The 16,394-nt window shown below is 43.4% G+C and overlaps 1 protein-coding gene and 1 pseudogene across 1 annotated transcript in view; both read right to left on the reverse strand.

Annotated features, from left to right (window-relative positions):
* TENM4 (teneurin transmembrane protein 4) overlaps positions 1-16,394 on the reverse strand; it is a 1,939,017-nt gene that overhangs the window by 889,745 nt on the left and 1,032,878 nt on the right. The gene's annotated exons all lie outside the window — the stretch shown is intronic.
* Positions 3,438-3,741, reverse strand: LOC127483683 (cAMP-regulated phosphoprotein 19 pseudogene; annotated as a pseudogene).

The raw sequence follows: 16,394 nt of genomic DNA on the forward strand, positions 1-16,394 counted from the left end.
TGTTGAAATCTTTACTTAATGTATGCTAAACTGATATTCTGTATATAAAGAGAATTGAAAATGAATCTTGATGTGAATGGAAGGGGAGAGGGAGTGGGAAAGGGGAGGGTAGCGGGTGGGAGGGACATTATGGGAGGGAAGCCATTGTAATTCATAAGCTGTACTTTGGAAATTTATATTCATTAAATAAAAGTTAAAAAAAATGAAAAAAAATAATACTCATTTTACATGAAGTTTTTGAAGATCCTTTGCATGGGTTTCCAAAGTTTTGCACCAAAATAAACTTCTCTTTGGATTCCATTTTCATGAACTTCCTGAAGCAGCCTCTGATTACTATTCTAAATCCTCTAGACTCATAACTGACTTAATCCTTAAAATAAATGTTTTCTGAAGCAACTCCATCTTTTAGATAAGAGGACTGATGCACAGAGAAGCTAAGCAAATGGCTTGGGTTGCACAAGGAGTAGTGGTAGGGATGGAATTCAGGCCCAGACGCTGTGGCTTCAGAGCGCACGCCTGTGGGTTGTTAGTCCCCAACCTCTTGTTGAGCAGAACAGCCAACTTGTCCAAGATCACGCAGCATGCAAGAGACAGAGGCAAAATTCACGCTCAGCACAAGCTCCCTCTAGACCTGTGCTCTTTACCACAACACCGGGTTTGCAGACAGGCTGAGGTTTCTGCAATCCAACTCAGACTTCTTGAATCAGATTCTCCGGATATATTTATATATTACATTATGAAATAATTTATTTCAGGCTTTAGCCAGTTTTCATGAAGTATTTGTCTCCAACGTCAGTGTACTCCAACATTAATTTATGATGAACAGGACAATGATTAAGATTAGCCACTTTTCAAACTCTAATTTTGAAATCATAGAAATGCTCAATGAAGCTCATCTAGTCAAAGTCTACACTCAAGTGGTAATCAAATAGCCTGGTAAAAATCTCTAAAAGAAACTGACCTTTGAGGTAACACACACAAAAATTAGAAAAATGTAAAACCTCTCTATCTATCCCAAGCACCAATGGAGGCTCGGCAATTAGACATATAAATCCTAAATGGCTGGGCTTTCCCACTAGAAAACCCCGAGTCTGTAAGCACTGTGGCTCTACAGAAGGCAGGTTGGTTTGTAATGAGGAAATTTATGTTTAATAAAAAGACAATCAATAATATTTTTATTTTGGGCACTTACATTTCACAGAGCCTCATCAAGTTCTGAGGTAGCTTCACTATTAGCATTGCATTTTACAAAGTAAAACCCAGGCAGACGTCATGTTGCTCCTTATCATGGCCAGTGATAATACTTGCAAACATCAGGAGTCTTATCAGGCTAGTGATAACCTGAACTCATCTTGTCTCATCTGTGAATTTAATGGTAACTTGTAACTATTCATGATAAAATAAAAAGACTAGATAAAATAGGAAATTTAGTTTGGAATACTCTAAAATTCTTGAGTCAATACAGGTATTGCAGGATAACCTATTTGTCATTAAAAATATATTTATACAGAACTGATCCTTAAAATTGCAACAAACACAGTACTGATTTTGCGGCTTTTCTGCCTTTTGGCATGGGTCGAGCAGGAAGATCATCAGCCTTTAGCAGCTGTGTTCAGGGCACCATCTACTGTGATTTGGGATTACAGAAGAGCAGATGTGCGTATGGAGCCAAGATGCAGAAAGATGCCTGAAACCAAGTCAAAGATAAAGAGAAAAACAGTATAACCTCATGCTACCAATCCTCATTATCATTCTATAGCATCACAACAATTCCTGGGGAAATCTAAGAGTGGTAAATGCTGTTCCAATACTGAAGTTCTAAGTAGATAAACTGTATGTAAAACTAACTGACATCTTACTACAGCTACATGGGCAGAATATCTACATATTTTTAATATTAATAAATTTATCATGTAAAATATTCTAATTGTCATTAAGCCTTTCCTCTTAACTGACCGTAATTACTTAAGTTATTTACCAGAATTCAGCTCTTCTTTGCATATGTTTCTGGGCCAGTGTTTTCAACTATTTGTTTCATTATATTTAAACAATTATTGATTATTAGTAACAATACAGGATATGTGCTAAGAATGATTAATTAGCAACTGAGAAATTAGACAGCAAATGTCATTATTGTGTTATAAAATATAGCAATCAGCACAGCAAATTTCTTAAAGAGTAAGGATATAGACACCTATGCTTCCAGACAGAATGAACAGCCCTATACTATTTGAATCAAAGAAGCAAAAAAAACCACTCCAAAACCAAAAACAAAAGCAGACAATGGAGAGATGACAAGATGACAGAAGGCCACGTATGAAAGCCTTTTACTCTAGAATCCCCAAAGATAGTTGTGGAAGTAAAAAGTACCTACATTTTAAAAGCTCATATAAATTATGTGAACTGTTATTTTCAGAAAAGTCAAAATGAAATGTTCTGCATAGGACCAAAGATAAGCCTAAGCAACATATCATATTTGCACAAGGCCACTGAATGTCATGGATATTAGAAACAAACAAAAGAGCTTAAGTCTGTGGCAGACTAAGCAAAGACTTCAGTTTGGTATTCTGTAAGCCTGAGGTTGTCAACTCTTATCTACAAAAGCTGTAATGACAGGGTTTTGTGTAGTAACTTTAGTGCTCCTCATTGGCACATTGACTACTTTTTAATATGTCAAATTAATAGAGACATTTGTGAAAGGTTGTGCAAAACTGTGCTATTTACAAAAATGGCACAAAAGTGAATTCAACAAGCAACACACATGTATATGTCATTCCCATCTTCAACAACTAAAGGTATTCTACTATTATACAACTGAGTGAGAGTACCAGCTTCCATGGCAGCTGTTAAGCACAACAGTCATGTAAGTTACACCAGAATGGGCCAATATTGCCCATGTAAAATTCTACTGTTAAAGCTGAAACAGGTTTCAGGCCATTCAAGTTCAACCACAGAAATGCAAATCTTTTGGAGTCCCATCTAGTTTGAATTATGTGATTTTTGAATTATGTGAGTTTTCTTACAACTTGTGGTTTTAAACTTCTGTTTTACAAAATCCAAAAGGAAAATACAGAAAAATTAATACAGTGGAGGTTATGTAAATAGGAGTAACATACAAAGCTATAATTAAGATGAAGTAAGTAAAGCCAAACCATTAAAACTGTGAAACTTGTTGGACCTACACTAGGAGTTAGGAAATACACGATTATTTTCAAGTAGATTATATTGTTCTAACATGTCTTTTTCATCAGTGCACCATTTAACTAATCAAAAACTCTAACCTGTCTATTCCCTTACAATAGCAGCTCACACTACTCTAACTGCCAAGCTGTCAGTCTCAAATGACTTAGAGAATGAAAGGAAGTAAGAAGTGCATGGGGTAACATGGTAAGGAGAAACATGGGAATGAGAAGACTCATACAGTTCAGCACATCTAATCAGCCAGCCTGCTTGCTAGCAATGTGGGACAGCTTCTGTTGAGGAAGGTCCCATGGAGTGGCAGTGTGGTCACCAGTTATCTCCCTTTCTTCATTTCAGCTTTTGCCATGTTATAATCCCCAGAATCAAAGTATTTTTTGCCCTTTCTGCAATCGTTTCCTTAAGAAATCTAAACCTCTAGGCTTTTTGTCCCAGATGAGGATCCGTTGATTTTAATTTTGCTTCTTCAGCTTTCTTTGGACTACTCACTTTATCCTCCATTTCCTTCTGCTCCTTCTCGGAGGCTGTCTTGGGGACTTCTGCGGACACAGTGCTCCCTCTAACCCTACTTCTCCCTGGAGATATATATTTAATTTTATATATATATATATTTATATATACTTTTTTTTAGAACTCCACTGGTGTGTCTGTTGCCCAAGTCTGGTTCAACAGCATGGCATAATACTATTTGCCCCTCTTTGCTTAGCAAGACATGCTTTGAATTTTTACTGAACTGTTAGTTCCTTGAAGACATGGTCTGTGTATTAGTCATCTCTATGTCTCCAGTGCCTAGCTAAGGACTGCCTCATAGTAGGTTCTCTATGGATGTTCATGTTTAGAATGGACGTGACCACTGTCCAGGAGCTCTCAAACACCAGCATGCATCAGTAGCACCTGGAAGATTTTTTTTTTTAAATACAGATTATTGAGTTCCACCCGCAGAGCTGATGATTCTGTAGGGCTCAAAAATTTGAGTTTGTCTCAAGATCTCAGGAGGTGCTGATGCTGTGGATCTAGGGACCACACTGGTTCAGGGACACTTCAGAGAGAAAGGATTGATTGTATTGGGCCTTGAAGGTTTCACATGTAATGCAAGCAGATACATGAGTAATATTATGAGTATAATATTTAAAGTTCACATTTCAAGAGATGATTCACTATATCATGAGTACATGAGCCCATAAATTAGGTATGGGAAAAATATGACAGCTGGTAACATATGCATTGAGACAACTGGGCTTAATTTCATCTTATTTAATAATATTGAGAAGTGCAACCATAGACTTCAGCAACCATCAACTAATTGAGAATGCATGGTGTCAATCTTCCCATTTTCTAAAAATGTGTTACTGATAGAAATCCATCATTATAGGGTAAAGGGACTTTATTTGGTATTGATTTAAATGCAACACATTTCATGAAGTCATATTTGGGCTAGATATCAAAAAAAGAAATCTATCTAAAATAGAAATAGACAAAATGAATGGTCAAAGACAGACTACATGATATCATTTACTCTGTCTCTGAGCAAAACAGAGTGGAGGTGGCTAGCTGTTGAGGCTATTAGCACACATGTAGACCACACCAGTATATGATTGAGGGGAACTGCAAATTCCTGTGGTATTTTGGGTTAACCATTTTATTCCAGCAATAGAGAGGAGCTGAGACAGAAGATGCTTCTCTACATGAGTCTTTCTCCTCTTCAATCAGATTGCCACCCAGATTCACATACTGAGATTGACAGAGATAAACTGGAGCTCCCCAGAGGATTGTGGCTAAGTTGGTAGGGAGACTGGAAAATTGTAAATGAGGAACAAGAAGTTCCTCCAAGAGAAGGAAGCATTAGAGTACATATGTGATGACTGGTCCATCATAGTCAACCCTCAGGTTTCCCTTGATACTCTAAAAATTCTTGGGATATTGCTTAATAGGCCATTTTATAATCTATAAATTTGTTCACTTGTCTGTTTTTCCTGCCTCACCCTGAGATGATGGATGTGATTATTCACCCTTATATCTTTAGCTTCAAACATAATTCCTTAAAGAATACGAGAGCACAATACATGTTTGTTCACTTTAATTTGCATACTGAAATGTTGTGTAGGGTAGAGGGGTTATACTTGTGTGATTTCAGATGACAGAACCACATCAGAGTGGCTGTGGAGAGGAAAGAGCAGTGTGGATTATTCCTTCAGTTTCTAGCATCTGTATTTACATATGAGTAATAATGGTACTTAGAAGAGTAAGTGAAATAATTTTGTACTGTGCTTCCTTGTTGCCTGGGGCATAATAAGTACCCAGAATTTTCTGCAATTATCACCCTTATCAAATGGCCTTCTTCAGTTCCATAGCTTCAACTGTGAGTTTTCAGGGAATAGCAGCTTTAGTCTGACTCTCCATTCCTCCATCTTTCCTTTCTCTTTTCTTCTTTCAAATATTAGTCATCGCATCTTTCTACTCATCTATCCTTTTGTGTATGCAACCATCAACCCTCTATCCACTTATTCTCTTATTTACTCTTCCATCCATTCATACATACACTTAATTAACTAGTTACTTAACCTATCCATTCATCTTTAATTGAGAGGCCATGGTGCATTTGAAAGTGCCTGGATGCCTTTCAGATGAACCCTTGACTACTGTTGGCTGTAATAGACAATGGGGAACACTAACATTGGTATTTAGTGTGGTTGAGAGGTGGACTATGGACCTTATTCAAGTGACTTTTCTTGGCACTTATGAGAACCACCGTGTTCTGAGGTCCTCATCAGAGCTCTCTGGGAAGCCACTTGAAGCAGCAAGCTGTGATGTGCACATTTACAATTAGATAGTATTATTCATCACAGTAATATTTTATTTAAAGAAACCAATAAAGCAGATGGAGACTGCTGAAGATGTGACTATTTTAGCTGGTGTGTTTGTTCAGCAACTGGCACAATAACAGAGAAGCAGAAGAGCAGATGAAATGGGAAACACCAATTATTTTAATTTTCTTGAAGAGGAAAACTGAGATCACAGCTTTGACCTTCACAAAGCAGAAAGTCACCTGGATCTTAGGAAATTCAATATGATCATGAGATACGTAGCAGGGAAAAAATGGCTATGGCTTTTATATGTGATTCCATATGTAGCTAAATTATTAATTGAAGTGTAAAACTTAGAAAAAGATGTAATCCAGATAATGCAGTAGAAAGGGTATGAGTTTAAGAATGTGAAGATCAAGGTTTAGATTCCTGCTCTTCCATTCATTCTGTGTGTGTGTCCTTGCAAAAGTCATTTAATCTTTCTGAGCATCAGTTTCCTTATAGGTAAATGGGAGATAATAGTATCATTATATTTTTTCAGTGAGGATTAAAATAAAGTAATGCTGATAAAGTGGCTGACAGAATGCTAGATGCAGTTCAATACATAAGGGTGCTGTATTGATTCCAACATTGCATGCTGGTCAGGTTGCACCTAGAACATTCTCTTCCAAATGCTATAACAGTTTAGCATGTACCCTGAAGTGTAGCCAGGATAATGTGGAATTTGAATTCATGTCTTGTGTCCACTCGCTTGAAAGGAGATGAAATGTGTATTCTGAAAAGAAGAAACTTGAGGGAGCTCATATTGGGGTCTTCAGCTTCTGGAATGTTAGGAAAAGAAGGGATAAACCTGCTTCAAATGTTTGCCAAGAAACTGATGAATGAAAGCTCCAGCAGATCCATTTCACCTCAAAGATGGAAAAAAAAATCCCCCAACAATGAAGTGTAAAAGAAAAAATAAATGACAAACAGGACAGCCATTTCCAGATCTACAATTGTGTGATCTTGGTTAAGTCGTTGAAGTCTCCAAGACACACGTGTGGTGGAGCCGATACTCCTGCCTTGCCTTTTCGAAGCGTTGGGTTTGACACAAAGACTGAATGCATCCTGGAAATGGAAACACATGAGCCAACTACACAGTGCTTTGCTCAGTGGGAGAGCTGCTGTCTTCATGTTGTGTCATCCCAGTCCCGCTGAAGGTGAGGTATGGGACAAATGGTTGGAAATGGGAACAGTAAGTCCAACTTTGCAGAGTCATGATTTGTGGAAGATCATGTCACTTGCCAAAGCCCTGCCCCACTTCAGGGTCCTATTCCCAAATGGTACTCACAGTCGTTGACAAGCAATTTAACTCTTTATCACACACTTCTCTCCAATACATGAAGTATAGAGTATTCATCACACACAATACACTTCATTCAGACATGGCGTTCTCCATCCTTCCTGTTGGTCAACCTTGTCCACATGTCCCAATTTCTTCAGAGACTTTCTCCTTCTGACACCAATTGCCCTGAGATGCTGACATCAAAACCAATCCAGATAAGCACTCTGGTCTCCCTTTTGTCCTCCCTTGGCTTTGGCCCTAAAAAGGAGGGCCCTGGAGCCAACATTGCAAGCTTGGATACTTCTACCCAAAGAGAGAGCAAGGGAAAATGGGGGAAACATAAAAATTAATTGCAACTTAATTAATTGGATGAAGAGGGCCAGGGGTATTGACCACCTGAGTCAAAGCTACAGTTGGGAATGTCCAGGGGGACTGAGTTTCCTGAGAGTCAAGGGTCTACCATGGAAAGAAGCCAATCCTGAGTCATCTTGTGTGCTTTCTCTGAGAAGACTGGATGCTAGGCGCTGGGAGCCAGAGCTCAGGTGGCTAGAGATGAATCAGTGGATGGGAGTTATGGTAGGAAGGCAGGTTTGGAAATGACCAGCCAAGGTGTGAGCTTCTGCCCTCATCAGAGAAGCAAACGGCAGAAGGCCCACTGAAGACCTCTCTGTGTACCCACAAGAGCACCTGCGTCTCAACACCTGCCGTCGGGAGCATCCTGGGCTTAGCCTGAGGAGCTCACAACACACCCCAGGTATGGAGGAGAGGCTCGCTTCCTCCTGTCTTCCATTCCTGCTCAAAGTTACATGAGTGCTTGCCTCCCCTCGACCTCTAAGACATGTTGCATAGGCCACTGTTGTGGGGGAGAGAATGAGGTGAGTTTTACAGGGGACATGAGATCGAAGTTTCAACCTGGGCTGGGCCTCTCTGGATTCAGAAGCAGTCAGAAGAGTGTGGAAGCTGCTGCATGTGCCATTAAGGGTGACAAAGGGGGAGCTGACCACGTTGGGGGTGGGGGGATTAGAGACAAAGCAAAAATTTCTGGTGTCTGTGCCCTGCCAAGTTCACACTCCAATGAACCAGTTATATTTGACCAATTTCCTTTTATCTAGATGGATATGTTCTGTAAACGAACATACTGCTCAAATATTAGTTATGATTAATAATCATTACAGATAGGAAGAGAGAAATGAAATGGCATGAATGGTCTTCTGATTTTTATCAGTGTTATTTTAGAAATTCAGAAAATAATTCTAGAGGCTAGCACTGTAGCTTAGTAGGTAAAGCTGCCACCTGCAGTGCCGGCATCCCATAGGGGCGCTGGCTCGCTGATCCAGCACTTTGCTATGGCCTGAGAAAGCAATAGAAGATGACCCAAGTGCCAGGACCCCTGTACTCATTTGGGAGACCTGTAAGAAGCCCTTGGCTCCTGGCTTCAGATCAACCCAGCTCCAGCTGTTGTGGCCATTTGGGCAGTGAATCCAGAGGATGGAAGATCTCTCTCTGCCTCTACCTCTTTGTAAATCTGCCTTTCAAACAAATAAATAAATCATAAAAGCAAAAGAAAAAAATAATTCTCAATCTGTGGGGAGACAGAATTAAGCAAAAATGCTTAGCGCCTGGCCATAGGGGAGCAGGGCCCACAGGAGCTTCCTTGAAATTTGGTTGTGGGTTCTGGTGGGTGTGGGGGAGACAACTCCACATACTCCCTGATGACATCACCATATCTCACAGACACCTGGGACCCTTTGAAGATTCCTTTCTCTCGACTCTTAGCTCCTCGCAGCAGCTACAGTTTGTAATTCTACTTCTGAAATACTCCACTCTCAGTCCACTCTCTAAACCTCTATTTATATGATACAAACAACCTCAGAGTATCCGATACTAGACTCTTTTTGCTTTTAAAGCTTTACTTATTTGTTGCTCCCCCTCTTCGGGGAGGAACGACACAGGACCCTGCGCTGTTCTTTTGTCTGCTTGGCCCTCCCCGGGTTTGCTGCTGGTTCTTCCCAGGTTGGCTGCCGTCCCTTCCACCTCCGTGGAAGGGCGGTTCCCCCTGGCCACTTTCCCCACTTCCGCAGGGGAGCGGCACTCCGCCGGCCGGCTCTCTCGGGGGCTGCACAGGTGTTCCTTCAGATAGATGTTCCCCTTAGATGTTCCTGGTGCATGTTGTCTCTCTCCTCCTTTATAGTCCTCCTCCGCCAATCCCAACTCGGCTGCCCACACGCCGAGTACGCTGCTCTCCTCCAATCAGGAGCAGGATCAGCTCCTGGAGGTCATCACTCAAGTTGGCAAGAGGCAGCTGCGTAGAAGCTGTTTTCTCCTCTCCCAGCGCCATATTGTGGGAGAGCAGATGCATAGAATAAGTCTTAATTCCAGTAACTCAGTCCAGTCCGGGTTGCTCCCCACACTTATTTATTTATTTGAAAAGGAGAGAGAGAGAGAGAGAAAGAGAGAGAGAGAGAGAGAGAGAGAGAGAGAGAGAAATATCTTTCATCTGCTAGTTCAATACCCCAAGTGGCCACAATATCCAGGACTGAGGCCATCTGAAGCCAGGAGCCCTGCACCCCATCCATATCTCCCACACAGGTTGCAGGGGCTCAAGTACTTGAGCCATCATCTGCTGCCTCCCAGGACACAATGGCAGGGAGCTGGATCAGAGTGGAACAGCAAGTGCACAAATGGGAAGACAAACTCAGAGGAGAAATCACTTCTCTAAGCCTAGTAGGTAGCAGAAGGAATCCTGACTTGAGTCTCACTTCAGCCTAAGTGAACCTCCAGGCCCGTGCATCCCCCACACTGCTGCCAGCATTCTCTCTCCAAGTCCAATGGCACCACTGTGCTCATGCGCCCCCTTGAAGGGCTTCTTACTTTCCTCAGAAAAATCCCACAGCCTCAGCTTAGAAAGCATATCCTTCATAAACTGAGGCCAATCTATCTTGCTTTCTCTTTGTTTAAAAGATTTATTTGTTTATTTGAAAGTCAGAGTTACAGAGAGCGAGGGAGAGACAAACACAGAGAAGACACCTTCCACCTGCTGCTTCACTCCCCAAATGACGATAATGACCGGAGCTGGGCTGATCCAAAGAGCCAGGAGCCAGGAGCTTCTTACAAGTCTCCCACATGGGAGCAGAGGCCCAAACACTTGGGCCATCCTCCACTGCATTTCTAGGCCATAAGCTTGGAGCTGGATCAGAAGTGGAGCAGCCCAAACACAAACAGGTGCCCATATGGGACGCCAGCATCACAGGCAGCAGCATTACCTGCTATGCCATAATGCCAGCCTCTGAGTCCAATCTCTGACCTCCATACTTCATAGAGGCACTGGACCACACAGAGTAGCCTCTAATTAACTCTGCTACTTTTTCAAAACTTGCTTTGTTCTGCCTGGACACCCGAGGGTTCTTCACTGTCCTTTTGCAAGTACAGGAGAAGGGCCGTCTGGGCACTGTTCCATCCACTCTAGTCTCCCAGCAGGAGGCAGTCAGTGTGATGGCTAGACCAGCACCCCAGCAGCCACAGGTCTGGGTTCTGAGGTGCAGGTTCAGCCTCTTTCTGGCTGCATGAGCTAGGATGATTTTTTTTTAACCTCCATGTGTTTTCCTGTCCTCATTTGTGAAGAAGAGCAGTTCTGAGACACGCTGTATGAGGATTGACCCAGCTGATGCAAAGGGCTTAGTGTAGTGGTCAGAGCATTCTAAGCATTTCATTCATGCCTACGACACCTAGTGAATGTATTGTGTGCCAGGGCTGAGCCAGGTTTGAGGGATACACTGATGAACAAATCAAGCTTAGTCCCTGCCTTCCTTCAGTTTATAGTTTAGTTGGTGAGGCAGACTTTAACAAAGCCAAGAAACTCATCATTATTGGGGAAGCCTTCTAAGGGCATTCTTTGAAGGTGTGGCTGGAGGGGATGGAATCCACACCATCTGTTATAACATGCAACCCTGGTAGGTATGCATTTTACAATCAAGGGGTCTGAAACAGTGGAGAAATTAGGATGTGCATGATCCTGTTAGGATTTGCCAGACAATAGAGGGCAGAGACAATGTGCAACTGGAGACTTCTACATTGAAACTCTAAATTGTTTCTTCAATACCAACTGCCCTGTACTATGGAGAAGAACCTTGGCTACTCCTAAAGATTCTGTCTAATATCCGGTTCTTGAGTGACTGACTGACTGACTAAAGGAATGGGTGAGAAAGCACTCATGGTTAAAAGTATAAAAGAAGGCCTCACAGGCTAACGCAGGAGAGTTTTTTCCGTCTTAGACAGAGTATCCAGTTGGCTAAGTCCCTTTCCAGACCCCTTGGAGGTGTACTTAAGAGTGTTCCTGTCTTCAGAATAAGTGTACACAGCTTTCATTTGGACTTGGTAGTCACGGAGTTAAAAATAAAAATATGGCTTTTTCCCACCTTCCTAGCACTGAGGCCCTCTTTAACCCAAACAATGCTACTGTTACCAGTTTTGTACTAGAGGGGCCCCGGAAATGTTTCTCCATAAGTATGGATTTTGTTTTTAAAGGTTCTAATGAAAATAGTTTATTCCACAGTTCCTTGGGGTTCTGTGAGTTTTGGCCTCACATAGGTTGACATTCTGTGTCAGGAGCATGCACTGTACGGACTTGGCTTCCTCAGAATACTGACCCACATGACCTGTTCATACTGCATTGGCCCCCTCTGCATCCGTGATGACTTCCTTTCCCTGCACTTGGCTTAGTCTGCTTCTCTTTGCTGGGTGTTTCCCTGCAGTCGGTCCATCACTCCTAGTCCAGCTGTATGCTTACGTGTAAAGTGGGTTTCTGTTGATAGTGAGTAGTTGGGTCTTGGTTTTGGACCCACTCTGATGATCTCTGCCTTGTAACTTTGTCTCTTTAGACCACTATAAATTATGAATAGATCAATAAGTAAGGATCCTGTGCTTTGGGAAAAGAGTTGCAAGTCCCTGTTCTAAGAGGTCAGTGGCCACAGGCTGGCTCACGGAGACCCCAGATTTCCAGGGCAGGGGAGCAGGGGGGCAGCTGATGGCTGCTGTGTACCTTGAAAACCCCTTTTCTCCCCTCAAACATCAGCACCTTCTTCCTCCAATACAGGCCTCCTTACGTTTGGGGGTGTTTTGGCATTGACCAAGAGCTTCCACTCACATTCTCTCAGTGAGCCCAACAGTAACTCCAGAGAAACACGGGGACACGGTATCCTCTCCAACTTACAGGTGAAGAGGCAGGGATTGGAAATGGTGATTACCTTCCAAGGGGGCTGGGTCCCCATCTCCACCTCCACCATCTCTGTCTGATGGTTGTGTGTCAGCTCTCCACGGGTCTGCACCTGTTCACTAAGCTACTTGACTGTGGATCTCTTTAGAAGAAACATAAGCCAGCAGGTTTTCCTGGCTGGGAAAGACTAGATGGGTTGTGCTTTGCCTTCAGAAGTACGTGTTTGATTTGGGGTGGGGGTTGAAGGGCGATAAGGGTCACCAGACTCTGGGGTGCAGGGGCATTGCATTTCAGAATGATAACCCTGGATGTGCAAGCATCCTCAACTCTTCAGGGCAAAGAAGCAAGGAGGAAGGGCCGAGGGTCTCAGCCGTTGGGCACCGTGGCGTCCCTCAGGAACCATTCTGTCCAGACAGCCTGGCATTTGTTACAGCTGCCTTTCCACAAGCACCCAACCCACCAACCTCCTTGGAACACAATAGAGCCAGAATATTCCAGCAGAAAGAGAACTGGATGGGATCCAGGGACCTGATTCCGTCCTTTCCTCTACCATCAGATAAATCCCTGGTACCCTCGGACAGGTTGCACGGATTCCAGATCCCTTTTTCATTTGTAACTAACACATCTGTTCTAAGTTCCCACCAGCCTCCTGCCCTCCTTCTTGGCTCTGTTTCATTTGGCAGTGAGGTCTGGACTCAAGTCCTTTTGCACAAAGATGTTTCTCTGAGCTGAATGGAAGCTGACCCTCCTTACCCTTGGCTATACAGATGTGTTCCTAACCCAGAACTCAGTCACGTGTCATAGAACTATTTGGCGCAAGCCTTTGGAAGGCCAAGTGAATACTTTTCTATATGTCCAGTGGACGCTTCACCCCCAACTCTTGAGCTAAGGGGAAGCCATGGGTCCTCTATCACCACCACTTCCACTGCCCTAAACACCTATCAGATGCAGCTACTGTAAATCACCTGCTTCCCACTCTCTCTTTTTTTCTCACGGGGCCCTGGTTCCCAGCCCAGCAGCAGTGACTTGCCTTAGGGATCAGGCTCCTGCTGCTAGGGCTTAATGAGAATCCAGGGCCTGAGGGAGGAGAGGGGACTAAGTGCCATCAATGAGGCCTCTCTTCCACTCCTTTCCCAACATTCTCTGGCCTGGAATCCAGCTTTGGGTAAAGAGAAAAGGGAACCAAATAAGCAGATAGAATTAAGGGGAGGGGAGAGAAGATACAGACAGAGTGGCCAATGCAGAGAGAAGGTCCTTTCATCCTCTGGGGGAGGGGTTTGCATTGGGGTAGCGTCACTTAGAAAATAATCTGACCTTGAAAAGCAATGGCCTGAAAACTGTTCATGCCATTTGACCCATTAGTTCTCTTTCTACAAATCTGTCCTAAGGACTTGATAAGAAGTGCAAATAAAGCTTTATGTGCAGGCATGATTATTACAGGATCACTAACGATAATAATGAACATTGGAAATAATCTAAATATCTGATCTGTATTGCTTATGTAAATTGTGACTCATCTGTAAAGGACGGAACACACTGTGGTGATTTAAAATGATGTTTAGGAAGGTATTTTCATGTCAGGGTTAAATGCTTAGGATGTCACATTTAGCAAAATCCAGAACAAACATTTAAAAAAAGTATCAATAATACTATTTCCAGAAAAAAAAAATGCTTAAGAACTATCCAGGGAAGAAATACAGCAACATGTTAATAGTGGCCAAGCTCTCAGATGGGTGAAATTTACTTGACTCTTCAATTTTTTATAATGATCATGAAATTCTTTTATAGTTAAAAACAGAGGATAAAATCAAAGAGAACAAAAGAGCTATTTTCTCCCTTGAAATCATGAAAGCTGTGTATGGGCTTCTGTGGGGCTCTGTGTCCATAAGGTTGGGCTCAAGGCAGTAGGATTTTGGCTCTGCCAACAAGAAAAAACATGAGTCCTGCATTTAGAGGCTGGATGGCGATGCTGTGTGGTGGTGGGTGATATTCTGAAAGCAACAGAATTGTTTTCAAGAAGCCTTTGCTGGCTCAAGTCAGGCACCTCTTCTCTGGACCAACTGGCATTCAACATTTAAAGGATTTAGTGGCATTTAAGAGACGGGAAGAATCCCAGGGATCATTCAGCTCATTCATTCATTCATCGGAAGCAATATTTCTTTAGCTCCGTGTTAGTACTGGGAATCAGATGATACAACACAGTCTTGACTGCACTGTCTCATGGTGCAGCAGGGGGGGGCCTCAGGACAGCCAGTACAGGGGAGGACACAGCTAGGAGAACCACGTGTGAGAGTTTCATCCTACCTAGCCCATGGCCAGTTCTCTCTAGATATCTACTTAGGGAATGAGTAAATCGTGCTCTGATGGGGGCCACACAGGCTGCAATGTGACCTGCAGAGAAAGAGTCATCAAGCTCAGGAAACGACCCCTGTAGGGCTGCCCTGTTGTACTGTTAGGGCCCCTATGTTGCATAACCTGATAAGGGTCCCAGGTCCATCGGAGATGGGGCTGAGATAGGAATCCAGACATAACTCTTGGCTCTTGCTACAATACCTACATCTGTAGACACCTTCTGGACTCAGCCCAGGGGTCCTCTCATGTGGGAGACATTTCCTTACCAACTGCAGATGGTCAAGCATCCTCCTTCGTGGGCACTCCATCGGTCCCATGCACAACTGCCTCCCAGCACCAAACGTCCTGCTTTGGAACTGTTGCTAACACATCAGCCTTCTCCCTTCACTGCAAGACTCTGTCTTGCTTGTCTTTGAATACCTAGTGCCTCACCTATAGCCAGGTACTCCATCAGTTTCTTTCTGAAAGACTTCTTATTGGCCCCAACTGGTACCCATGAAATAAACACTGTAGCTTTTCTCATTGTGGCCTTACGGTCTAGCTTTCCAGGCAAATTGCTTGCCTCAGGACTGACTCTGTGTCCTGCTGATTTACCTGAGCTTCCATGGTACACTTATCTCTGCTTACTTCCATGTCTTGCCCAAAAACCCAACTGCTGCCCTGGCTTCCAGACATCACACTTGACCTATCAAGCAGAGCTTTTTTCCGTGTTCTCACCACACTGGTCCCTCCCCGGAGCAGTCCCTCCACCCAGTTTCTCCCACCCATACCCAGGTCATGCTTAGTCATGTCTTGTGATACGCATATGACGTAACTGCTTGTGCTCGGATGACCTGGTGGACAGTGCTTCCTTCATTCTGTTATTCTTCTCCCACTGAGCCTGGGCGGCCCCATCTCCTTCCTGACGTGGATCCATAATCATGCCTGCTCTAACACTTGCATGAACCTCTCTCCTGAGCCTAGAGCCTACTTGCTGGCAGAAAGCTTGCCTGGGAAAAGCGAGAGAGGAAAGAAAAGAATACTGGCAAGAAGTGGGGACTTGGAAACTGGCAACTGGGGTTGACTCCCTGTCAGCTGTGAGAAAGTTAAATTGTGCAGTGGTGGTTACTGCCAAGTGGCTTCTCTTTCCCCTCTTTTTGGGCAACGGGCCCTCAACCTTCTCCTAGGGAACTGTTCCTTTGCACACTGTTCACCCAGGGTGGAGCAGGTAACCCAAGCCGGTCAGCACATAACCTTCCTCTGGCTGCAGCCGTGGGCTCAGGAAGGGCACAAGGCCCACTCAGAACCACCGAGGGGAGACAGGATTTTGATGGCACTGTTGGGAATGTAGATCTGTTTTTCCTCCGGGTCCTGAGTCTAAGAGAATTTCAGGGATTGCAGCTGTTGCTGCCACCCTGGAACTTAAGACTGAGTAGCCAGCAAAAGATGGACCCACAACACGGAGTCAAGGTTCCAGTGGGGTTTATCATGACAGATTTCATCAGAGTCAGGTTCAACAGGAAAT

The sequence above is a fragment of the Oryctolagus cuniculus genome, chromosome 1 (assembly GCF_051225735.1).
Source record: "Oryctolagus cuniculus isolate XC-2025 breed Fujian yellow rabbit chromosome 1, ASM5122573v1, whole genome shotgun sequence".
In the NCBI taxonomy this organism is placed as follows: domain Eukaryota; kingdom Metazoa; phylum Chordata; class Mammalia; order Lagomorpha; family Leporidae; genus Oryctolagus; species Oryctolagus cuniculus.